At 42.4% G+C, this 27080-nt stretch overlaps 1 protein-coding gene across 2 annotated transcripts in view; it reads left to right on the top strand.

Annotated features, from left to right (window-relative positions):
* Nucleotides 1–27080, top strand: part of LOC126094879 (uncharacterized) — a 214891-nt gene that overhangs the window by 142499 nt on the left and 45312 nt on the right. The gene's annotated exons all lie outside the window — the stretch shown is intronic.

Raw genomic sequence — 27080 nt, 5'->3', positions numbered from 1 at the left:
CGGACAAGGACAGCTGATTATTTGTAATCAGTTCGCCACTACCTGTGTGTGGTCAGTGTAGCTGACCTCATCGTCTGAATTTACATATTTCAGACTACAACCAGTAAAATTCAAATAGTTCCCCCCCCCCCCCCCCACCACCACCACCACCACCCACACCCACCCCCATAATAGCCAACATGACACGAAACATGAACTGTTCATGAGAAGCTGATAAGTTTAGTCAAAGGTGGAGTTTGTGACATCTTGAGCATAAAAAATATCATAACCGGAATATAGTTTGGGATCTATGGACTGAAATTGCTGGTTTATTGAAAACCACAAGTGGGCAAAATCTTCATCAGAAATTTTAGGTGTGGATTATAATCTAAAAAAATAATTTGTTCAAGTGAAAAGGACAACTTATCTTTCGCTTAAAATTACTGAAGTGGATCTTTTTGGGTTGTGGTAGGTGGACATCAGATGTCTACAAATTATTGTTGCTGCTCACTGGCGTCATTTTTATGGCAGTAGGGTGGTGATTCTGCTAGATGAAGTGCTTTGCATATGTGGTGTACGTATATGTTTCCACTTTGCCGTGCTTTAGATGTTCAGAGTATCTTACACTAAACTTCATATTTGTCTTTCATATGTTTAATGAATGACAGTCATTGAAGGTTAAGTGACTTATGCCTGCACAATGTTAAATTCAGCAAAACAGATTTCGAGTAGGCCCCTACTTGGAGTGTGATTAGAGATCTATTAAAAAATCAGATTTCCACATTAAAGATGCAGTTTTGGTTAAAGTAAAACTAGAAGTGACACTATGATATTTGACATCTGTTGAGTACATCTTTCTAATATTAGGCTTATGCCAGTTTCAAAGTTTGTGTGTGATATGTTGGATGTTATTTACGATGCTGTAAATACTGATTTAAAATCTAATATTTTCGTTCTTGCACCTCAAATACCTATACTAGAAAATTTTTAATTTATTCAGTATTGAATTTTTGGAGCTGTGCAAGTGCACTAAAAGACAACACAGTATTGTTGATTTTTTTTTTTTTTTTTAGTTAAAAGCAACACTCAATCTGAAATAATACTGCCTCCAGTTATATTATTATTTCCTATCTCAAATCCACTGGGTAAGTGATTAGAGAGCAGAGAAGTGTACTACAATCAGACTATCTGAATGTCCTGCCAGTACTGCATTAATTTTCACAATTTTTAAAATAAAGTGAGCTGCTGTGAAACCACAGATCTACCTTTTGTTAATTAGATAATATTTGCTTGCTTACACACACTTTTATCCATGTACCATATAATAGAAACGTGTACTTTTACCACATAAATTAACCATTATGTGCGCATACCCTCAGTGGCAAAAACTTAACACACCACAGTTGCACATCCTGCCACAGTATCACAATAAACCACATTCTGAACAATGTGTTTTGGAGAGATCATTAGTGCATTTTATCACTAAAACTACATAATTTCGTAATACGTACGTCTAAACATGAAAAACATCCATTATGGCCTGTTAGTTTCTAATGTAGTTGTCCATTCTGACACAAATTGCTGGTGAGAGAAGGAAAGTGGCACCACAAAGTTAAAGCATTTTTAACTATTGTTGGATGGTGTTTTTTCCTTAATCTCATATATTTGTAAAATTTGTCTGATAATTCCAGTAACTGAGGACAGTACTTTCTGTACTCGCCATGTTCTTTTCAAGACAGATATAGCTCATTTACATGCATTCTTTAATGGCAAAAGTGCACTGCAGCACTTGCCTCCAAGCACAGAGGCATCGTGGTATCCGTCCTATCCTTGGAGGTTAAAATATAACTTACTTCATTCATAAAATAGATTCCAACCTAACCTAATGTCCTCGATCCCATCAAAAACTGACAAATGAGATCGGAAGCACAGTGACAAAGTTGTCGGCTGATGTCATTGGGCAACCTTTGGCAACGACATCTTATGACTGTTGTCGGTGCCACTGTGGATGCAGCATATTTACTTACTTGCTTATTTTCTTACACCATCCGTCCAAATAGTTCCAGTACTGATTTTATTCCTGTTCTGTAAGTGATGTGAGCACAGTAACTATGGAGGCAGCTTTAACTAACAACTGTAAACAACAGATATGCGTTTGGCAAATCTGTTGTGAGCAGGCAGTATTAAATAGTCGGTGTGTGGGCATAGTATGTCAACAGTACTGTGTCACAATTACAATGAGAAAAGTCTCTAAATCAGATTTTCAAGACGTTCTCTAGAATGATTAAAGGAAGTGAAAAATGTGTGCAAAGTTAGGCCTGCACACCTTGACTCCCAAACAAATACAGTGCGTGGATTCCTGCCACTTGACTGAAATTCAAAATTTGGGCAGTCGTTTTCTGGAAAAAAATCACCACGGGTGATGAGAGTTGGTGTAATCGGTACAAACCAAGGCAGAATTACAGTGTGCTGAAGTACACATGAGGGAACAATACCTTGACAACATGAGCAATATTGAAGCCCATGTAATGCACAAATTGAACAACATCCCAAAGAATGACTTTTCTGTCAGTTTCAGATATTTTTATGAACATTCTGTGCCTTGCTCTCCATGAGAGGAGACTGTATAGAACAACTGAAGCATTAAAACCACTGTCTTAACTATTTTTTTCCCAGTCTTGAAACTTCTTGGTCTGATGAGGTACTTACATCCTCTTTATGGATCGGCTTGTAGCATGTTTCGACCTTGGATTTCACAGCCATCTGTTCACAGTATAACCAATGTCTCTTCTCCCAGGGAGGCTATTCAACAGCAAGTTTCAAGAACCTATTGTTGTCCATCCTTAACCTTTATAGAGTAATCTTTAAATGTTCTCAGAAATCTCATTTCAGATGCTTGTATTTTATTTCTGTTATTTGTATTCCTCAGCATCTCACTTATATACAGCAGACTCAGTATAGCCATTGTATTGCAGAACTTGATCTCTTATTCTTTACTTTACAGTGTTTGTGGGGGGTACCTTATTTACTCGAATCTAAGCCGCATTCGAATGTAAGCCGCACCTGAAAAATGAGATGTGAAAGCAAGGGGAAAAAAAATTCCCGAATCTTAAGCCGCACCTGAAATTTGAGACTCAAAATTCAAGGGGAGAGGGAAGTTTTAGACCGCACCTCCAAATCGAAACAAAGTTGGTCCATTGTAACATGAGACACAATTTAGGTCAAATGGATGAATATACAGCTACAGTAGTTTGGTTCGAGTCGTAAGCTTAGCAATTAAGCTTTACCAGGTAGCCATTGCTATGTCAGGTGCTCCGTCTGTATTTATACGGGTGCCCTTCCTTTTTCATGTGCTTCGTCTGGCTTGAATCGATTGCTTATTTTGCTTTGATCTGTTAAGTGCCGTTCTCATTGTTATAAGGGTTTACGTAACTCAAAGCTGAAAATGCATTATTGTACTGTGTCATGCACTGTTTGTCGCATTCTGATAATGAGTGTTCATGACCTGTCGCCGCTCGCGGCATGGCTTGCTTTTGTGCACGCTACAGCCGCTTACAATTAAAAAAAAGGGAGGAATTGTCTCATTAGCGAAACAATGGCAAGAGACTGCTATTTGTTGTTACTTACACTGCTGCTTTCTTTGATAATGATAAACAAGAACCAAATAATTGACTGCGTATGACAGATGATGTTCTGAACGAGAGTTTAGCGGAAATTTTTTCTCCGTTTGATAATTTTTGCAGACGTCTCTCTAGTACATTACATTCTGCACAGAAATTAGAGTCATATTAGAATTAAAAATCTAGTCAGTTGCCATGCTTCATTTCTGGCTATATCACTATTCAGCATAAGAATAATACGAATATAAACATGACATGATATGTATATTCTTCCATGTTTGCGGTTGTCTCACTCTAGTTTCGTAGTTTATTAGGCAGACAGGATTTAAATGAGATAGCAGCAAACACAAAAGAATACATGGCATAATGTTTACATTCGTATTATTCTTAAGGTGAAGAGAGTACTGCATGTGATTCATGATTCATAAAAGTTCCTATTAGTAACAGGTAGGAAAAAATTCAGAACGTAGAGTTGGCCATATTGACATACGTCCCAAACAGTCTTGCCAGTCGGATTTTCGTAGTAGATTTTTAGTGATGAGTTCAAATGCAGAGTGTGTTGTTGTCTTCAGTCCATAGACTGGTTTGATGCAGCTCTCCACGGTTTTCTGTTCTGTGCATAAGAATGTAAATAACTTAGAAATTAAACTCTGAAATTTAAAGAAAATTTTATTAGGTTTGTAATACATCTTATACGAAATTTTTAAAATCTCAGTCATGATTCTGAGTCACTATCACTAGATTCTTTGTTGCTCATTTCTTCATACAGAGCATCATCCTCCGCACCATCTAGTGCATTGTATATCGAACATTTTTTAAATGCTTGTTGCACAGTCTGATTTGAAACACACTTCCATGCATCATAAATCCATTGACAAACATGCGTGTTTTACACGTCCTGTTGGTGTCAGTTGTCTGTCACTTTTCGAGAGCCAGTTTGTGTATATGCGTTTAAGCTTGCCCTTAAATTGTTTATTCAAACAGACGTCAAGTGGTTGCAGAATTGAAGTCATCCCACCTGGAATTACTGCAAGTCCATTTTGCTTCCCTGTAATTTTCGTTTTACTGCAGGTGTTGTATGCCCTGCGTATGCATCTAATACCAAAAGACTGCGTAAACCAAGCATTGCGCCTGGACGATGATTCCACATGCACCCGCCCAATCCATTCCAGCACCATATAGTCCGAAAACCACCCAGTTTCATTTGCTTGTGTAATTACAGTTTTTAGAAACACTTCAGATATCGGCAAAGCCTTTTGCTTGAAAACTATGAATGGGGGTAATTTACGTCCATCTGCTGTGCAAGCAAGCATGACAGACATCCGCTGATTTTCACCCACTGAAGTAAGAACACTTACGTCTTTCTTTCCTATGGCATCAACCGTATAATTTGATGGCATGTCAAAATATATGGGAGTTTGGTCAGCTTTCCTATCTGACCAAGAAGGTATTGCGTTTCTGTGCGCCGCCTAATTATGAAGCGCTGAAATTCCACAAGTTTTTCTTCATAATTTTTCGGCAGCTTCTGTGCAACTGAAGTTCGCTTCCGAAGTGAAAAACCCCAGTGCTTCATAAACAGATCAATCCAGCTGCGACTAGCCTTAAAATTTTCGATTTTTTGCTCACTAGCAATTTCATGTGCCTTAATTTTTAAAATTTCGGCATTCACAGGCAGGAATTTCTGATGCTGTTCCTTGACAAATTCATTTAAAATCACTTCTAGTGCATGATATCGGCCACACTTTGGCCCACTAAATGCTTTCCTGCTACTGGAACATTAAAATAATTTGTCTCTCTGCAGTCGCCATCGCCTGACGTTGGTCTCATCAATCCTGTATCGCAAACCTGCAGCACTATTATAACTTCATTCCGCAAAAGAAATAACTCCCCTTTTGAATTTGGCACTGTAAAGAAAGTTCTTCACAAAATTCCACGAAGCAATAGGTGCCGCTACGTGAAATCTTAATGAGCCCCAGCATATCAACTCGTGCAACAATCCTAAAGCCTTGTGCATTGTTGGTATTTTTGTGTAAAGAAATTTATTTTTGTTGCTGCGAATATTTGAAAGGCTGCTACATTAGAAGATGCAGAATACGGAATTTCTATTTACTTCGTTGGATAATGTATGAAAATGCAGTAGTCGAAACTCGGGGCATAGAAAAAAACTCGTCTTCTAGCCTTTTTTAATTTATTTACTGACGCAGAGGTTTTGGCGCCAGTATTTATCTTTGTGCCGGCAAAGCATGCCTGTGTAGTGCTACATATATTCGACAGCAGAAGTTAGTTGTGGCGGCACCTACCAACATTTTTCAGAACTTCCTCTTACTTTGCATTCGATTCTAAGCCGCAGGCGGTTATTTGGATAACAAAAATCGGTAAAAAAGCGCAGCTTAGATTCGAGTAAATACGGTAATACTTGCCATGTCTGTGATGTTTTCAATAAAGCCAGATGTTGCCCCTGGATCATTCTTAATGGCAAGCACCTTAAGGAGCTCAGCAATTGTGTGCTGGATATGGGCTTGACAGACTAAGCTGGGGGCTGGAGAGCCACAAGTCCTCTGTAACCATAAGCTCTGGGCATACTTCAGCGACCACTATGTGTTGCAGAGGTGGAACATTGCGTTATCATGGGGAACAGGGATCTTGGCTTAACCGCCCGTACTGCAAGGATAGGATAAAGCTCTGTAAAGAAACCGTCAATCTTAAGGCATGCTGCAGATGCATGGCTGTTACGGCAGAAGTCATTAGTGGGCGATTTCTGGGGAACCTGCTACATCTCAATTGTATAAGGCTTACCCAGTGAGCAGGGCACTCTCTGGGTAGACGATTACTTCCCTAGTGGCCCGAGACTGTAATGAAGCTTAAATCCTTACCTTTACTCCCAGTGGTTAGAGTGGTCTGCTGGGCAGTGTTGGCATGCAAACGCAGAGAGACCTCATGGCTGATGCACCTGAGATGTCTGGGAATGTATGAGGAAGCTGTAATAGTAATGGATCACATTGTGTGGTAGATAATCTGTTTATTGTTAAATATGTAGAATGTTCCTTTGAAAAATTGATACCTTTCTACAGCCATAGAGCTCAAGAGGGTCTTGTAGGACAACGTAAATCCAACAAGAGGCTGTGCAGTGGTACATTATCGATCAAGATACTGAAAGCTAACCAATTGAACAAGTGTTACATGCTAAGCTACATAGAAAACATGTTAGCAACAGTGAGCTGCATATGGCTAAATCCTTGTAAAGAAGTTGTGACATGCCAAGACATGGACATAGATACCAAAGAATTGCAACAGGAATGAGAAATCCAAGGTGTCACTGAAGTACAGAATTTTGTAAAAAAGGTTGATCGTGAGCTCCATAAGTCATCATGCATTATCCTGACCTTCAGTTTCCAGAAGGTGCCTAACTATATTGCGGCAGGCTTTCTCTGCCTTAAAGTTAGAGCCTGTGTACCTAATCCAATACACTGCTTTAAGTGTCACTGCTCAGTCATACCACTATGGGCTAAAATCAGACAAGACATGGAAGATCTGACTCTGCTCTCTATGAACCAGATATTCAGTTTACTGGTCTACCCGTTGTCTGTGACTGACTGACTTCCTGGGCAAGGCAGTGCAGTGATCAGCACACTGGACTCACATTTGGGAGGACAGTGGTTCAGATCTGCATCCAGTCATCCCAACTTAGGTATTCCACATTTTCTCTAAATCACTCCAGGCAAATGCTGGGGTTATTCCTTTTAAAGGGCGCTGCCTATTTCCTTCCCCATTCTTGAAACATTCCAAATGTGCACTCTGTCACTAATGACCTCGATATAGATGGGACATTAAATCCTAATTTTCCTTCCTTCGACCCAAGTGAGTCAATTCAAGTCAGTCAATTGCTCCCAAGCCCATTCAGCTTGGAACAAGAAACATTCTGTCTTCATTGAAAAGAAGAAACTTTGGAAATTAGTCACCCAACATATCCCCTATTCAGATGTGAGGAAGACATTTACGGCCTCACAGGCACTCACTTTTGTGAGGTCGTTTGCCTCAGCAGTAAAGCAACACACGTAAAAGACTAGTATTGGCAGCCAGATTTTCACAGCGGAGCAGTGTATTTTAACCTGCACTTGTAAATGCAGCTATGCGTCTGTGCCATTAGTCCCACAACCAAGCCTTCCTACCAATGAAATTCTGGTGTTTGCTGAAACTAATGTCAATAAGGGTAACACACAGCCGAAGAGTAACACGCAGTAGAACAGACACATCAAATCATTCCTATTAAAACAGTCTTGGCAACATCCCCAAAATCCAAGCTGGGTATGAAAACCAACAGCCAAAACAATCAGGTCTGACGCCATCAGATGATGTGACCTTGATCGTGTCTTATGGATCAGACTGTGATGGTAATATCATGGTATGGATGTCGGTATCTTCTTGAGAGAACTGGCAAGTCAATCGAGTAACACAACTGTCTCTACCACACAGGAATTACAGGGGGAAAGACAAAGGAAAAGGCTTACCATTAAGATGGTTTGCGTACTTTAGTGGAACTTGAGTGGGTACAGGACACATGGAGAAGCTATGTCTGTTGGCTTCGGGAAGACCCATGGGTATTGGCCTTAAAGAGACATATTTTAAATTCTCTTACTATGTGGCTACATTCTCCACAAAAAGGTGACCTTAGTTAAAGCAGGAGTAGCTGTTTTCTTCAATGGTTCCTACCACTTCCAGTTTCTTTCCCGCAGAATCGACAATCGGCCTACAAGCAGTTGCTGTAACAGCAGTTGTGCATCATAGGTTGACAATGTGAGGTGCTGGATGAGGAGGCTCTACATGACCACCCTACTCAGCTCCACCACCCCTTCATCCTCAGTGATGATTGTAACTCACATAATATGCTTTGGAGGTGAGCAACCACCTGCCCAAGGAGTAGAGCAATGGAGACTTCTCCTGTCAACAAGTGCATATTTGTTCAACATATATGCATTTCAGTGCTACAACAGGGACATTCACTGCTATCAATTTCTCAGTATGCTCTCCAGACCACACACACACACCTCTCGGTGGGAAGTGGTCAATGAACTGCATTCAGATGATAACTGCCTGATCTGGATTCACCTACCAGACACCTTGGTGCCTGAAAGAATGCTCAGCAGGGCAATGTGGGTACTTTACAGCCAACTTGTTGTGTTTGAATACCGTTGCAGCATCCAAGAATGGGTGGATCATATTAACCAGATGATCCACTATGTCACTGGAGCATCCATTCAACAGTCTTCAGGCCAGCTGAAATAGCAGCCAGTCCCTTGGTGGAGTGAAGACTGCCACTTTGCAATCAGGACCAGTGTGACTGTGTAGGCTCAAGTGTCAGCCTGCTGCAGAGAACCTCACAGCCACCAAGGTAGCAAGGGCAAAATGGTGCTGAATTATTAGAGAAACCAAGAAGGAGATAATTGCAACAGTTCCTGACCACCATAAACCATTCAAATAATAATGAACCCCTTGGGTGTGAGATTGCAAAAGGCCAATGATGTTTACAGCTTTTGATGCCCTGCAACAGTGTACCACGCAATCACAATATTGGCTGCTAATGGCAACAGGGGGCAGGACTGGAAGTATCCAATGGTGAGTACAGCATGAGACTATGAACTGAACTGCTTATTTGATGAGTAACTCACAACAGTGCTACAGTGCTAGTAGCATTGATACAGAGCAGAGCAATGACAACAATAAACAAATCAAACATTGCGCTGTATCTATTACAACAGTTGCCGGGAGTTGACATTTCACCAGAAAGGAACCCAAGGAATTTTGCAGAATGAAAAAGATGTGGAAGAATAACTATTTCTGCTAGATGAGTCAGTGGAATGTGTGGTGTTGTATAAACTCGAATGTGTGGACAGGGTAGGCGAGGAGCACAGTGACAACGAAATGCACTTCACAACTAAAGTGATATTGAAACAGTTGTCAAACATGTAGTTCACCATTCTTGTCTGACGGGGAGCAATGAATCCTGTCTCCAGTGAAATGTAGTAAAAGGACAATCACTGCCCAAGGAGTAGATAGTAAACATAATTAGGTACATTTAAGATCATTTGCAGCTTAGTAACAGAACAGTTATGAACAGATTTCGAATAAATCTGCAGCAATATGACCATATGTGCATAGGAAAAACTACGGATATGTGAGGGAGGATGAGTTGCACTTATTACAAAACAGGGTGTTTGTGTGTTTCAAGGATGCTTAATACACTACTGGCCATTAAAATTGCTACACAAAGAAGAAATGCAGATGATAAACGGGTATTTATTGGACAAATATGTTATACTGGAACTGACATGTGATTACATTTTCACGCAATTTGGGTGCATAGATCCTGAGAAATCAGTACCCAGAACAACCACCTCTGGCTGTAACTACGGCCTTGATACGCCTGGGCATTGAGTCAAACAGAGCTTGGATGGCGTGTACAGGTACAGTTGCCCAGGCAGCTTCAACACGATACCACAGTTCATCAAGAGTAGTGTCCGGCATATTGTGATGAGCCAGTTGCTCGGCCACCATTTGACCAGAAGTTTTCAGTTGGTGAAAGATCTGGAGAACGTGCTGGCCAGGGCAGCAGTCGAACATTTTCTGTATCCAGAAAGGCCCGTACAGGACCTTCAACATGCGGTCGTGCATTATCCTGCTGAAATGTAGGATTTCGCAGGGATCGAATGAGGGGTAGAGCCACGGGTCGTAACACATCTGAAATTTAATGCCCACTGTTCAGAGTGCCGTGAATGCAAACAAGACCGAGACGTGTAACCAATGGCACCCCATACCATTGTAACCAATGGCACCCCATACCATTGTAACCAATGGCATCCCATACCATATCGTCGGGTGATACGCCAGTATGGCAATGACGAATACACGCTTCCAATGTGTGTTCACCGCAGTGTCGCCAAACATGTATGTGACCATCATGACGCTATAAACAGAACCTGGATTCATCCGAAAAATGACGTTTTGCCATTCGTGCACCCAGGTTTGTCGTCGAGTACATCATCGTAGGCGCTCCTGTCTGTGATGCAGCATCAAGGGTAACCGCAGCTGTGGTCTCCGAGCTGATAGTCCATGCTGCTGCAAACATCGTCGCACTGTTTGTGCAGATGATTGTTGTCCTGCGAACGTCCCCATCTCTTGACTCGGGGATAGAGACGTGGCTGCACGATCCGTTACAGCCATGTGGATAAGATGCCTGTCATCTCAGCTGCGATTCCATATTCTGCTAACAGTCATTGGATCTCGACCAACGTGAGCAGCAATGTCGTGATACGATAAACCGCAACCGCGGTAGGCTACAATCCGACCTTTATCAAAGTCGGTAACATGATGGTATGCATTTCTCCTCCTTACACGAGGCATCACAACAATGTTTCACCAGGCAACGCCGGTCAACTGCTGTTTGTGTATGAGAAATCGGTTGGAAACTTTCCTCATGTCAGCACGTTATAGGTATCGCCACCGGCGGCAACCTCGTGTGAATGCTCTGAAAAGCTAATCATTTGCATATCACAGCATCTTGTTCCTGTCGGTTAAATTTCGTGTCTGTAGCATATCATCTTTGTGGTGTAGCAATTTTAGTGGCCAGTAGTGTACAACTTACAGGACATGCACGATAGTGACCTACTACATTATGCGCATCAAACTGTGGATGACATAGATTACAGTGATTTCAGGAGAAGCTGTGGATGGTCGCATAACTTCAAACAGTGCTACAGAATTGGGAGGAGTAAAATAATGAAATTTCAAATAAAATGTCAGCTTGTTGATGCGCAGCAAACTGCGGAATCGACCCGAAAATTTGTAGATGAGATAAACAATTTTATCCCATTGTCAAGTAAAGAATGTGTTTCAGGATTTGAAGAGGAAATGTGTATGAAAGGAATTCTGGATATAGAGGTACCAAGAGAACTGTATCAAGATCAATCAACATCAATGCCTTAACGCATTCATATACAATCACGCCAACTGTTATCTGGATGGTAAATTGACTGGAAAGGTATTTGTCATGGTGCTAGAAGTTGGAGGTGCTCTGTCCCTAAGATTCTTTCACATGTGCGTGATATTGCAAGGGTAATGGGGAGTATTTAAATCACAGCAAGCATGAGTGGCAAAATGGGCATAAGATAATTACAAGCATGGCAAGAGCAATGCTTTTGGCGAATAACTTGTCAAAATACTTTGCTTTTGCGTGATTTCTGGTCTGCGTATAAATGTGATATTCCTTCAGGAAAGTGTGTGACATTGCAGTTCAACACTGGACAGATTTAATCTCTGGATGTTTGTTTTTTTCCATGCCTATAAAATCAATTACCGTACTATCTGCAGCTACACCTTAAAGGCTAACCAGCTTCACGATAAGGTCCGCTACTGACTTTTTTGCATTCGGTTGCATGCCATCACATTCCATAAGTTGTCAACACCTTGTTACACCAATGTGATTCTGTATGCATTTTTTTAGAGTGGACACCTAGCTGTGTGTCCTGAATGGTTTGTAACTCAAAATGTTCACCTTCAATCTTGTGATCATGGTGGTATCCCATTTTTCATTCGGTTTTTATGGCACAAGTTAATAGTATGTTTTTAACATTTCTTGAATGTCGACAACATCCAATGTGTGAAGTGTAATACATACATACCATAGAAGGTTGATCTCCGCACCTCCCAGACACATTGTCTGTTACCCTCCTGATGCACATGGTTAATCGTTAGCAGCTAATATTTTTCCTGTCTTAAATCTAGGCTGCCAGGGAAAAAGAGTATAAGTTAGAAAATTGTCAAAAGAAGCCAAGTCCCCAGCCGGAGTCCTGGAAGGAGTTTCAATATTTTCGTCAAGTTGTTTAAGTCTGAATTGAATAGAATATTCTGTATGTCATTTGGTCCTAATAGAGCAAGTAAACATGTTGATATCTATCTGAGGAAAAACAGTACAAGTCAACTTATGCTATTAGGGTCACAATGCAACATAGTAAAAGTTTTGTTATATTTCTGGACCTGGCCATGAAAAATGATGCACGTGAGGACTTAATCTCATTGGCACAATGCATTCTACCATTATACAATATCTGTGACATGTAGTTGCCACTCTGAGTACTATTTAATATTGTAAACATTTGCTTAGAGTACGAAAACAGATTAATTTTTGTATAGTATAGTGATGTGTTGTGGTTCAATCATGTAAATAATACAAAATAATGAAAACAAAAGACAATATACATTTGAAGATGTCTGCTAGGTTATTAAAAACATTAAAACATGTAAAGAAATCCTTAACACTGGACAAAAATTATGAAACGGGTAAGTGCTCTTGATAACGTTAAATAATGAATACATGAAGGAGCTGTTTCACAGTCAGGATTTCCTGTTATTTAGAACTTGTTTCTGTGTATTTCAGCTCTTAATGAAATTATTTGGAGAAAGCTGGTAGTTGATGTGAGAAAACAGGAAGATACTTTCTCACATGAGTCATTTGAGCTAACTGAGGAGCAGTTAGGAGTAATCCAGGATGTTGAGGGTGCAATAGGCAATGATAGTGAGCCTTTGTCAGACATATCTGTTGATTGTGATATTCATGAAGATCATGTACCGGAAGAGACAGTCAAGTAAGGATGAAGATACAAATGTGTGCAACTGCCAGGAGACCTTCAAAAAGGAAGAGAATTAACAGTGTTTCACAGGAAATTAGCTATGTATCTGCAGAATCAGAAAAAAATTTCTGCATCAAATGCTGTGAAAGGTACCCATTCTCGAAAAGAAAGACTGGAACAAAAACAAAAGTGGAACAAAGGACGAAAATATTTAACAGCTGAAGGGGGAGAAGTTAAAGCTAGAACTCCAAACTTCAAAAAATATGCCATTAAAAAAAGAAAGAAAGAAAGAAACTAGACACAAATATTTAATAAATATTGGGCTCTTGGAGGTGAGACGAGAGAAAACTATGTGGTCAGCCTCTTTGACTCAAAAGCACCTGCAACATCACAGAAAAGAACCCAGGTTCCTGACAAACAGGACATTTATAAAAATTTCCAAAATCAGGGCATTTATAAAAAAGTATTTTTTAAAGTTTTTACTGCTAGAATGTACAATTCACTAATTAAAATAAGGGATGGAAGGATACTTCCAGTATTAAAAGTTAATAAATGCTTACAATGAAACATACATATGTCATTCATTGCCTTTATTACTGAGAATGAAAGGAAAGAAGAGAGAAGCAGTTTTTTGACTTGCATTCCAACTTGCTGTACCAAGGAATGGAACATGTTACTACTGACAGCTGATTATCATTTACAATGTCCTTTTTTATTTCTGCAAGTTCTGCTCTTCACACTCAGTCAATCTCTCTTGCGTGCACCACATTGAACAGTTGCGTAATGATAAGCCAGTATTAAAAAAATTGTCCTTGGTTCATTGCTTTGTAATGTAACACACTTTATAATCCCTGTCAAATCTCTGAATATCACTGAAGAATGATTATTGATAGCAGAATTATTACTGAATGTATTAAACAGGTGGCATGTGTTTCTTGATAATGAATATATTCTTAAATGTTAAAAACTGTTTTCACTGGGGAGGGGGGGGGACTGTACTGTCAGATGTAGCAACGTTTGAGACAGACTATGGTTTTCTATTCTGCTCCTTTCTTTATCATACTTCGGTATGATTACACTGCTGTGAAGATAAAATGAGAACACTAACATAAAAAAGATTTAACTAAGAATCGATGCCCAAGATGCTGTACTCATTCGATTATGATACTAGTCAATTTCTAGAGAATCGGCAATTCTTGAACTCGAGAAATCAGAATCGACACCACTTGTGCATAATTAAAATCACTATGGACAAACTTTTTTTACTCTTTTTTTATGTACTTATTAAAACAATACCTTTTTTTTACGTACTACCCCAAGAATTGACCTCAATAAAAATGTGTAGTTACGTTTACAGTCCAGTTTATTTCCCCTAATAACTCTTTCCTATCTATCAAACAGCTTTTTCAACTCATGTACCCAACCACTACAGAAGCAGTGTTGCAAAATACCTTTTCCAATGCAAAATATCAGTTTTAAATTTTTTTATAAGCGACACTTATCAATAATCTTCAAAATACGTAAATGCTTGTGCATTTATGAATTTTGGGCATCTGCCCAGGCAGTTTACATCACTACATATGGTTACTCATTTGTTACATTTCCAAGTAAAAGGAGAATGATATCGTGTTTGCAGATGTTTCATGAATATCATTGATGAGTCCCAGATGTTCATTAAACTTGCATATACCAATCGAGAGGTTAATGTGTCTGGAACTTTAAGTGATAACAGGGAAAAACACCACCTGGTAACAAACACTCTCCTGAGAAACTAAAAGAAAGAAAAACATCACATTTCATTATATCCTCATTATAAATCACACTATGCATGTAAAGAAAGTAATAAAGTTTCTGCAGTAGCCACCAGAAAGATCGCGGGAGGCGCACATCGGCACGACGCATCACGGACGGTAGTTGCCGCAAATAGAGTCCCGTCCACCAGAGGGCACGCGAGAATTCGGCCGTGACCTCTGCCAGCAGAACTACAACAACTCAGGCAGCATGGGCCGTGCCCAGTCAGTTCACATCGGGCATGCCTATGAGACAGTTCCCGGTCTCCTCTGATGTGCGACGGAAAACGTGAACCATGTTACTACACAACGACTAGGGTCGTTCTTTCGCGTGTTGCATTGTTGTTCCGGTTTCGCAGCTTATCCGCGGCATGGAGGATTTAGTGCGGGTTTTGGTTGAGCAGCAGACGGAGCTCATGGCCACCATGAAACAAGTGCTTCCGGTGTTGCTCTCCACGCCGTCTGCTCCAGCGCCGTTCCCTCCTCCCTTTCCCCCCGTATGACGAGACGGCGGAGGATTGGGACGTGGATGAACATCGCCTTCAGCAGCATTTCCAGGCGTTTCATGTTGCCGATGCGGAGGTATGTCGTGCTCTTTTCTTGTCTTGGATATCTCCCTCGCTGTATCAAGTTTTGCGGCAGCTAGCGCCGTTGCAGGAACCCTCGTCCTTGTCTTTTGACGCATTGTGTTCATTACTGTCTTCATATTATCGCCGCCGCACGCATGTTGTGGCGGCTAGGGTCGAGTTCTATCAATGCAAGAAGCAGCCCTATCAGTCTTACCGGGCGTGGGCCGCTACCCTGCACGCTCTTAGTCGCAAGTGTAATTTTGTCACGGAGCAGTCACGAGAGTCGTATGCCCACATTATGGTGCGTGACGTCATTGTTCGTTTGGCCCCTGATAGGGAGGTCCGGCAATGGGCCCTGCAGTTAGAAGACCCTTCCCTCGAGGAAGTCCTGTCCATTGCTCAATCGTATGAAGTCTCTCACGCCGCCGGTCAACAGTTGGAAGCGTGGTGCGATATCGCAGCAGTTCAGGGCGGCGCGGCCGCGTCCACTGCGTCCTGGGTGGACAACGTGCAAGCGGTGCAATCCGGCCGTTATGGCTGCTCCCGCACGGTGCGTAAACAGAGTTCCGGCCGCCGGCCCCTGTTCCCGTCCTGTGCGTCGTGCTATATACATCACGATCGGTCGGAGTGCCCCCAGCATTGGGCCGTTTGTCGCAAATGTAATAAAAAAGGACACATTGCTAAAGTTTGCCGCTCAGCCTCGACAGAATCGAAGGAAGCAGTTACAGAGGACATGGACGTTGACATTCAGGAAGTTTCATCGGGCCAGGCTCCTGACGCATCGGCCCACAAACTGTTTATCGAGGTGTCGGTTCGGTCGCGCCGATTACAACTGCAAGTAGATACGGGCGCGGCAGTTTCTTTGTTGAATGCACAAACGTACTCTGACCTTGGGTCGCCCCCGTTGGCGCCAGTTTACCGGCGTCTACGTGGTTATGGTAAACAGTTCATTCCCCTACTGGGTCAATTCACTACAGACATGACTTACAAATCAATCACTCGGCCTATTACTTTTATTATTGTCAGTTATGCGAGCTCCGCTAACCTTTTTGGCTTGGATGCCTTTCAAACTTTCGGGTTTTCTGTCACTGACACCATACAATTGGTCTCCGAAGACGTTCCCTATCAATCATTAGAATCTTTGATCTCTGACTTTCCGGATATCTTTGAGGAGGGCCTGGGGCGTGTTTCAGACTTTGAAGCTCACTTAACGTTGAAGGCGTCGGCTCGCCCGCGTTTTCTACGCGCGAGGCAGATCCCCTTGGCTCTCCGCTCTCAGGTAAAAGAAGAGCCTCTACTGGCTGACAGCCCTAGGTGTCGTTCTTCCCATTTCTTCTAGTGAGTGGGCTTCGCCCCTCATTATTGTCAGGAAACCCTCGGGAAAATTACGTCTTTGTGGCGATTCCAAGGCCACCATTAATTCCCAATTGGTGGTGAACACCTATCCTTTGCCTCGTGCTGATGAATTGTTCTCCTCCGTAGCGGGAGGCCAATATTTTTCGAAAATCGATCTTTCGGAGGCTTATCATCAGATACCTCTTGATGAGGACTCCAAACGGCTGGCGGTTGTCAACACCCCATTTGGCCTTTACCAATAGCAGCGGTTGGCGGCCTTCGGAATATCCTGTGCCCCGGCGATATTCCAGCCTTATCTTGAGCACGTCACGTCGACAATCCCTCATTGTATTAATTACCTGGACGACGTAATTGTCATGGGCCGCAGCACGAAGGAACACTTGCACAACCTTCGCACCCTCTTTCTCAAATTCATGTCCATGGGCTTGCGTTGCAACCTGAGTAAGTCAAACTTCTTCCAACCGTCCATTGAGTATGTGGGCTACACAATCTCTCGGCACGGCATCCAGCCGCTAGGAAGTTTGGTCCAAGGTATCGTCGACCTTCCGCGGCACGCTTCGCTGAAGGAATTATAAGCTTTTTTAGGCAAGATTGCCTATTACCACCGGTTCATTCCCAGGGCTTCCACCATCGCCCGCCCCCTGTACTGCCTTCTACGCAAGGGTGTTCCTTTTGATTGGTCGCCTGCATGCCAGCAAGCGTTCACCTCATTGAAAGGCCTCCTCACGTCAGTGCCGTGTTTGGCTACTTTTGACCCCCATAAGCCGTTCGTCCTGGCTACAGATGCTTCGCAGTATGGGGTGGGGGCGGTCCTGGCCCATCGCAACGCAGATGGTTCCGAGCAGCCACTGGCGTTTGCGTCTAAAACTCTTGGTCCCACACAGGCCCATTACTCCCAGGCAGAAAAAGAGGCTTTGGCCATTGGCTATGCTGTTACCAAGTTTCACCCTTTCTTGTATGGCATGAAGTTTCAGTTAATCACTGACCATAAGCCGTTAATATCCTTATTTGGCCCCGCCTCTCAGATTCCGGATAGGGCGGCCCACAGACTACAGCGCTGGGCCTTGTTCCTCTCTAAGTACCATTATGACATTCATTTTCGCCCTACCAGACAGCATGCCAACACAGACGCTTTTTCCCGTCTTCCGGTGGGCCCGGATTCTAAGTTCGATCGAGAGGAGATTATGTGTTTTCATTTGGATGTGGCATCCCGCCAGGCGGTTGATGGCTTCCCGATCACTAGTTCTAGAGTCGCCAGGGAAACGGCAGCTGACCCGGTTCTCCGGCAAGTAGTTCACCTCATTCAGCAGGGGTGGTCATCCCAACCTCCAGGCCGGGCCTCGGACCCTCTTCGTAATTATTTTGTTCTACGAGACCGCCTCTCCGTCTTGGAAGGAGTTCTCCTTCTGGCTACCGATGATACAGCTCCTCGCGTGGTTGTTCCTGCAAGTTTGCGAAGGGAAGTCCTCACGCTATTACATGAGGGGCACTGGGGTGTTTCCCGTACTAAAACCTTGGCTCGCAGACATGTGTACTGGCCCGGTATTGACAGAGAAATTGAGCACTTGGTGGCCGCCTGTTCCCAGTGTGCGAGCCAACAGGCATCTCCCAGGTCAGCATTCTCTTCATGGCCGCCTGCAACCCAGGCATGGGAACGTGTTCACATCGATTTTGCGGGCCCGTTTGTCAATGGCTTTTAGCTCATTGTCATTGATGCTTATTCCCGATTTCCATATGTGGTTCGCTGCTCCTCAACCACTTCAGAGGTTGTAATCCAGGCACTAGCAAAAATCTTTTCTGTGGAAGGTCTGCCAGTCACCTTGGTCTCAGACAATGGACCTCAGTTTATGTCGCAGACCTTCCAGGATTTTTGTAGGCGCTTCGGTATTCGGCACGTTTGCTCTCCCCCCTTTCATCCACAATCGAATGGGGAAGCCGAGCGCATGGTGCGCACATTTAAGACACAGATGAAAAAGTATGTGCACGAATTTCCTGCGGAGGAGGCGTTGACGTTTTTCCTGACCGCATACTGGACCACACCTATGGGAGAACGCAGCCCCGCAGAGCTCCTCCACGGGCATCAACCTAGGACTCTGCTGCACCTCCTTCGGCCCGGTCCTCGCCAGTCTTTGCAAAACGGAGTACCCGGCTTTCCACTGGGTATGTCGGTCTGGGCACGTGGGTTTGGTTGCAATCCACATTGGATACTGGCGGTGGTCCTGCGCCGAAATGGCCGCCGGCTCTATACCTTGCAGACGGGGGACCGGGAGGTACGTCGTCACCAAAATCAGCTACGTCCACGTTTGGGCACCCACCCTCCGACCCCTCAGGCACCGGCTTCCCCTTTGCCGGCACCTGTGTTGGTTTCTCAGGGGACGATACCACCTCTCCCCCCTGTGATTCCGCCGCACTGCGATGGCTCTCAGCCTTGGCAGCCTCCAGTAGCTCCAGCACCAGCATCGCCATCGTTCGCAATGCCCCAGCGAGAGCCGGCCCGCCTCGCAGGCCCGGTTTCTCAGCAAGCTGGTTCACCTGTGGTCGTCCCTTCCCCATCGTCCCCACCACTGGGTCTTGCCTCTCCCGGGGTGGATCAGGATCCAGAGTTCGACGGCCTGTCTCCCATTCTGTCCTGGGTTCCGATGGTGGGATGACGGGGGCCTCTTTGTGTGGGTCACTTCCAGCCGTATTCGAAGGTTCCGGCTCGAGGGTTGGCAGATCCCCTCGACTCCAGCCTTCTGATGGACGTGGAGGTCATCACTCCTGCACGACGCTCCACCTTCCGACGCAGTGGATCACAGTGGCTTCACCCCCCCCCCCCCCTCCCCCCCCCCCGAAGGAGGAGGAGTGCAGTAGCCACCAGAAAGATCGCGGGAGGTGCACATCGGCACAGCGCGTCACGGACAGTAGTTGCCGCAAATAGAGTCCTGTCCACCAGAGGGCACGCGAGAATTCACCAGTGGAACAACAATAACAACTCAGGCAGCACGGGCCGTGCCCAGTCAGTTCACATCGGGCATGCCTATGAGACAGTTCCCGGTCTACTCTGAAGTGCGACGGAAAACGTGAGAACTATGTACAAGCTCTGCTGTGATAGAAAGGATGGGCCAGTTTCGAGAGGAATACCCGAGAGTGAATTATGTAAGGTGAACCTTACATTTAAAGAGCCTAAAATGGATATGTGTCACAAAATGTGGTGTTCTATATGCTAGAAATAAATTTGCTTCAGTGAAAGATACTTCTATAGAACAACTTGACACAGAGTTAGCTGCTCATCGCACTGAGGCAGACAATGTGTACCTTCAAAAGGACAAACTCATACATTCCAGCTCAGGAAGTTCGATGCTATGTTACGCTTTCAACTTACTGCAGTGCCTGCCAACTCCTATTTTCAATATATGATGGAGCCAACTCCTGGTTTCTTACACAATTGCCATTCGCCAATTCCCTCACCATCCTGTGTACCCCGTCCTCTTTTCAAACAAATGATGTCTCCTTCCTGACAACCACCCACGGGTGGGAATGCCAGTCAGCATGCACCTCACTTCCATCTTTCAGGATCTCCATCTCCATTCACTGGAATGCACTCCATGTATTTTCTCCCACACCTCCCCTGGGATAGTGTCTAGACCACAGATTTAGACCAACCTATTCGAGGGTCCTAAGGTCTTTGTCACTCCTATGGTTTTCCGGAGTCCTGTAACCACCAACTTCTTCACTGATTGTTCTAAGACAATAGATAAGGTGGGATATGCTTTCACATCTCCTACTGGCTTAGAATATCATTTCTTGCCAGGATCATGTAGTGTGTTCACAGCAGAGCTTCTAGCCATTCACAGGGTCCTCCATTTGGTTTCTCAGGCATCCCTCCACAGCTGCCTGCTCATTTGTCTTTTTCTGAGTCCCAAGTCATGCGGGCATCCCAGGGAATGAACTGGCTAACCAATTGGCTAGAGAAGCAGATACTTACCCCCATTCCCTTTTACGATTCCAGCTGTGGATATGTGGATCTGTGTCAAATCTCTCTTTGCCCAAAAGTGGAATGACATGTGGTGCGCAACTGCTCATACAGAGTGCATACGACCCAGGAGATCCAGGAAAAACCCGGGAATTTTTTAGAATTCCGGAAATTTTTCATTGTTGTAGTTTTCTGTTAAATTTTTGTAATTTTGACTGGTAAGAACCGATACTCTATCAAAGGATGCTACTGTATCCTGCTACTGCAGAATAATATTTCAACAATAAAACATAAACGAGAGGAAAAAAATGAAAATAGCTTATATTGCAAAGGAAACGCGCCATATACTATGATGACACACAATGCTCATGCAAGTATCTGCCAACAGCAAAATGTGTCAAAGGCTTTAGGAAGACTATGCAATGCTTCATAACAACAAATTGCCTCCGATGAGCGTGAAGTCGCAGCTGTTTATATTAGATTTGTTTTAGCAGTTATGAGCGGGCTCATGCACATGCGCAGATGAGTCACGTTTGAGTAGTAGATTCTCCCACTTCTGGCTACAGGGATGTGACTGTGGCTGTTGGCTTTGCAAGCAGTCACAGCTAGATTCTACTGGGAAAAAGGTGCGCCAAATTCATATTCTTGAGGAAAAAAAAAACTTGTTTCACAAACCGCCTAGCATCCAGCGCACATTGGTCTATCGATTATTCATATGATTTTGAAATGCATATGATTTTGAACATTTTGAACACATTTTAAGTTAATTTCTGAATGGTTTTTGAATGCCTGCATAGTGTATGTGATGTTTCTGTCAGGAGAATCCTTGTTGCATCTAAAAACAAACTTTCCGCAGACAAAAGGGTGCGGAGCTATACGAGCTGAACAGAGTAAAGCCAAACGGATGGATGCCAATCGATGTCTGGTGGGTGATGTCTGGTTATGTGGTTGATTGGGTTTGTGAATGATCAGCGTTGTTATAATTACTAGCGAAATCCATAGATTCAGACTACCAGAATGGAAATAAATGACTAACAGGAATACCAGGTGAGACAGATTACGTATTATCTTCTCGGTGTTCCCAAGAAAATGAAATTTGGACAGAAAAGTTTTGGCCAGATCACTACGCTAGTAAGGACCAGTTGTACAGTCCCCGGCTAGCAGCCGCTTAAGTTCTAGTCGGGAAGTAACGTGGCAAACGTGTTGCACAAACATGTAACAACACCTAACCGGAGAATAATAATCACAGGATAACTAAACCTGTGATTCTGGCAGGGTTAGTTAATTGGCAAACAAATTTTGGCAATGGCAGGAATAGCTACAGAATTGGTGATGACAAGATTGTTTGTTAGAATGAAGAAGGAGAAGAAATGGGGACATCACGCAAATTATGGAAGAATAAGATGATTCCAAATTTATATAAAAATTTTATAATACTACTTTTTGATCTGCTTGAAAAACTGATGCATATGAATTAAATGTGAAACATAAAGCTTTTTGCTTGTAGTAGGCCTAATAGGCGTTTGATATTGGTACTTCGTGAATTATATTCTGTCATGTTATAAAAATGACCATTTGTGCCAAATAGTCTCATTTATTTGGTGTGTGTTACAAAATTGCTGCAATCATAGAATATTTTATTTTAGCTAGCAGGCAGTGACAAAATAGGTGTAATCAGATTGAGAAACCACACCGGTCTTGGGTATTATTTGTATTAACAGCTTTTTCAGTATTAGATAACGACATTTCAATTTTTCATGTAGCAAAACGTTTGACAAACTTAGATAAGGTAATATCGTCTTCAGCAGAAAGGAAAGTACGCTATGTAAAGCTGTAGCAAGATTAGAAAGGAGAAAATGCTAGGAACTAAGGATTGAAGAAATGTGTACTTTCTTGCTTGTCTCTTGGCTTTATTGGTGTTTTGTGCCCTATATTTAATTTTATGCCACACAAAACAGCAAGTATTTAGCTAATAGACAGTAAAGAGTGCAAATTTTCTGAAGAGTTCTTATTCTTCCCATGTCCTGAATATAGTTTGATGGCACTCATTACAAAATATACACGTTTCAATTCCACAGAGCGAAATAAAGTGACGTGCGATAGAAGAATGCTGTATGAAAACGCATGTCACTGCACTTCGGCACACTTGAGACAAAATAACATACCTTACATTTCCTTGAACATATATGTTTTATATTTAAGACTTTATAGGAATATGTGCGCTACAGGATGAACATATTTTTGAAAATTCGATTTTTTTTACTATTGACCCAGTTAGTAAATATCGTAGATCCGGGGCTGATGCGCTGAGCAGTCTGAGTTATAGTGGGTAGTCTTCATGTGACCCATGTTTACATTTGGTGATTTTGCTGTTTCCCTTTCATTTACTCTCACATCAAATGAAAACAAAATGGTTATCTGCGGCTGGGAGCTATCAAGTGAATTAAAATACATTCACATAATTACGGAAGGCTAAAATATATTATTAGTTTCAGATTTTGTTTTATTTCCACCTTCCTGACAGTCAAGCATTAATGACCTTGCAGAACAGTGAAGTTATTTTAGTCTGTCTTCTAAAGAAATTTGACTTTTATTAACCTTTTCTTCAGAGGCAGTCAATGTATTTGAAATGAAATGTTTAATTCCACAGTACTGGCTAGTTTCAACTGTTCATTGCGTTTCAAGTGCACTTTTTCATCTTCTAGCACGCATGGCATTATGCCATAATAAAGAACCAAACATGATATAATACAGCACTGGCGCACCAAGAAAATTTACATCCTGAAAACCACACTGAAAAGCTTAATATCAGGTCAAGGTCTACTTCAGGAATATGGACATATGAATGTGCACTTTAAGTATGCACTTTAAATGTGCACATTTTAGTATGGTTCATGAAATTCCAATGCTCTTGAAGTATCCTATGATGTGTTGTTTCTTTTGTGACATAATGTACGATCTTTCAGTGTTTTACATGTACGTACATACAGGCTCCTACGTCATGGTAGGTGCACAAGCGCGGTGTCGCCTGTTACCTGCGCTCTCTGCCAACTACTGAAACGAACCTATTACTGACAGGTCGTGAGAAAATATTGTGAGTGGTAGTTTGAAAAGTGTTACTTTCAAAGTAAATATCCTTTTACGAAAGGTGGACTATGTGCGAGAATGTACCATGGATTTCTTAAATCACAGTGCGTTTGACTCTCATTTAAAAATCAACTCTTTGATAATGAGCCATTTAGAAGAATTTACAACCCTGAAGATTAGACATTTATGTCATTATTAAAAATTTTACTGGCTCATTTGAGTGATATATCTTATTGTAACACACGCAAAAAAGATCAACATTATATGCAAAAGCTTAGCTTCTCTTGCAGCTTATTAACCTAAGAGACCAATATCATATGTAAAAGCTTTGCTTTTCTTGTAGCAACCACTATGTATATTAATTTGAACTATTAACTTTCCGTGTTTGTGTGTTCATTCTACTGAACAGTGATGTTGCTGTTGGCTGACTACATTACGTGTCCTATGCTCTGAATATCCGCTGTCATCGGCTGGCGAGATCACATTACATGCGCTATGACTGGCGTACAAAAGCGCATCGCAATCTCGATTTCAATGATTCGGAAAGTAACGTGTGGTGTTTGGTGGAATTTCAATGTATACTATCGTAATACGAAAATACGCAGCATACATGTTGCTGCATATCAAAGATATTTCCAAAATGCGTCTTTTTCCCTGAGTTTCCTTTTCTAAAGTGCTGGGAAATTTTACGCCCATGTATAAAATCATAACCATTCAAAGAAGTTTTGCAGTTTTGAGGGAAAATATACTGTCACTTAACATGGAAAAAATGTGTTTTCACCCAAGAGAAAGTGTATTTTTAACCGGGACATGCGGGAAAAATCCAGGAGTTTTTTTTCCTTGCCTGCGTATACACCCTGTCATAGTAATAAACTTCGCATAAGTAAGATGTCTGCATTCCATTTTAAACTGTCCTTAGTCAAAGAAGAGGGACTATTTTTAATTTTAATGACATAGTGAGGTTTCTGGTCTCACATTTGACTCTAAACGTGGATAGTTACCACACCTTAGGCACATGGAAAGACATTCTCTTCAAGCACCCACTATTTTAGTGAAAATTCATGGGTAGCAGACGGAGCATGTCTGCTCCAGTTTTACAGGGTCTTTTTGTACTCATGGATTGATTGTGGGTGCACAGTGGATGAGTCTGCATGATGCTGGATGTGTTAGACCATGAAGGAATTCCGCTGGTCAAGTGGGGCCTTTAATACCAGCACCATATTGAACCTTTGCCACTGAGATTCGTGAGCCGCCATTTCATGTCAGGCAATGACTCCTCATGACTTGAAAGTCCTATAGAACACTGTCCACGCCATACAAACCTGAATACCATACTGTTGCATGGTCATCGATGGAAAGACTCTTTCGTGCTCAACACTGTCTGGTGAGGCTGTATGGAATTGGTGCACAAGGTTGCCTTTAGAGATCGGTTTTGCTGGTTTTAATGTTTTACACCAAGGTTGGAGGAGACCTTCACCTTGGCTCCTATAGAAGCCCAGAATTACTTTAGGCTAGACAAATGTTTATAAAAATTGCACTCCACATTTCACATGTAAATCTCCGCATTTTATCATTTTAAATTGGCTTGACAGTTTTAAAATTGTGTACTTTGATGGATCCAAATAAGGGAACTCTTTTAGCTGATCTGTAGTGTTCCTCTACCATGGCTTCAGGATTCATCTTTCCTGTGATTATACTATATTTTCTGCAGGGCTCTGTTCGACCCTGAAAGTTCTGAAGCAGAAGAGTCATTGTCCGGGCAAATAGTTTCTTCTCTGTTCAGATTCCTTTTTTTGTGGGACATGTAACCAAACTGAAAGAACCAGAGGTTGTACAGAGTTTCAGGGAGAGCATAAGGGAACAATTGACAGGAATGGGGGAAGAAATACAGTAGAAGAAGAATGGGTAGCTTTGAGGGATGAAGTAGTGAAGGCAGCAGAGGATCAAGTAGGTAAAAAGACGAGGGCTAGTAGAAATCCTTGGGTAACAGAAGAAATATTGAATTTAATTGATGAAAGGAGAAAATATAAAAATGCAGTAAATGAAGCAGGCAAAAAGGAATACAAACGTCTCAAAAATGAGATCGACAGGAAGTGCAAAATGGCTAAGCAGGGATGGCTAGAGGACAAATGTAAGGATGTAGAGACTTATCTCACTAGGGGTAAGATAGATACTGCCTACAGGAAAATTAAAGAGACCTTTGGAGATAAGAGAACCACTTGTATGAACATCAAGAGCTCAGATGGAAACCCAGTTCTAAGCAAAGAAGGGAAAGCAGAAAGGTGGAAGGAGTATATAGAGGGTCTATACAAGGGCGATGTACTTCAGGACAATATTATGGAAATGGAAGGGGATGTAGATGAAGATGAAATGGGAGATACGATACTGCGTGAAGAGTTTGACAGAGCACTGAAAGACCTGAGTCGAAACCAGGCCCCCGGAGTAGACAACATTCCATTTGAACTACTGACGGCCTTGGGAGAGCCAGTCCTGACAAAACTCTACCATCTGGTGAGCAAGATGTATGAGACAGGTGAAATACCCTCAGACTTCAAGAAGAATATAATTCCAATCCCAAAGAAAGCAGGTGTTTACAGATGTGAAAATTACCGAACAATCAGTTTAATAAGCCACAGCTGCAAAATACTAACACGAATTCTTTACAGACGAATGGAAAAACTAGTAGAAGCTGACCTCGGGGAAGATCAGTTTGGATTCTGTAGAAATCTGGAACACGTGAGGCAATACTGACCTTAAGACTTATCATAGAAGAAAGATTAAGGAAAGGCAAACGTACATTTCTAGCATTTGTAGACTTAGAGAAAGCTTTTGACAATGTTGACTGGAACACTCTCTTTCAAATTCTAAAGGTGGCAGGGGTAAAATACAGGAAGCGAAAGGCTATTTACAATTTGTACAGAAACCAGATGGCAGTTGTAAGAGTCGAGGGGCATGAAAGGGAAGCAGTGGTTGGGAAAGGAGTAAGACAGGGTTGTAGCCTCTCCCCGATGTTATTCAATCTGTATATTGAGCAAGCAGTAAAGGAAACAACAGAAAAATTCGGAGTAGGTATTAAAATCCATGGAGAAGAAATAAAAACT

This window comes from Schistocerca cancellata, chromosome 8, assembly GCF_023864275.1.
Source record: "Schistocerca cancellata isolate TAMUIC-IGC-003103 chromosome 8, iqSchCanc2.1, whole genome shotgun sequence".
Classification (NCBI taxonomy): domain Eukaryota; kingdom Metazoa; phylum Arthropoda; class Insecta; order Orthoptera; family Acrididae; genus Schistocerca; species Schistocerca cancellata.
The sequence above is the reverse complement of the archived record's forward strand: the minus strand, read 5'-3'. Positions and strand labels throughout refer to the sequence as shown.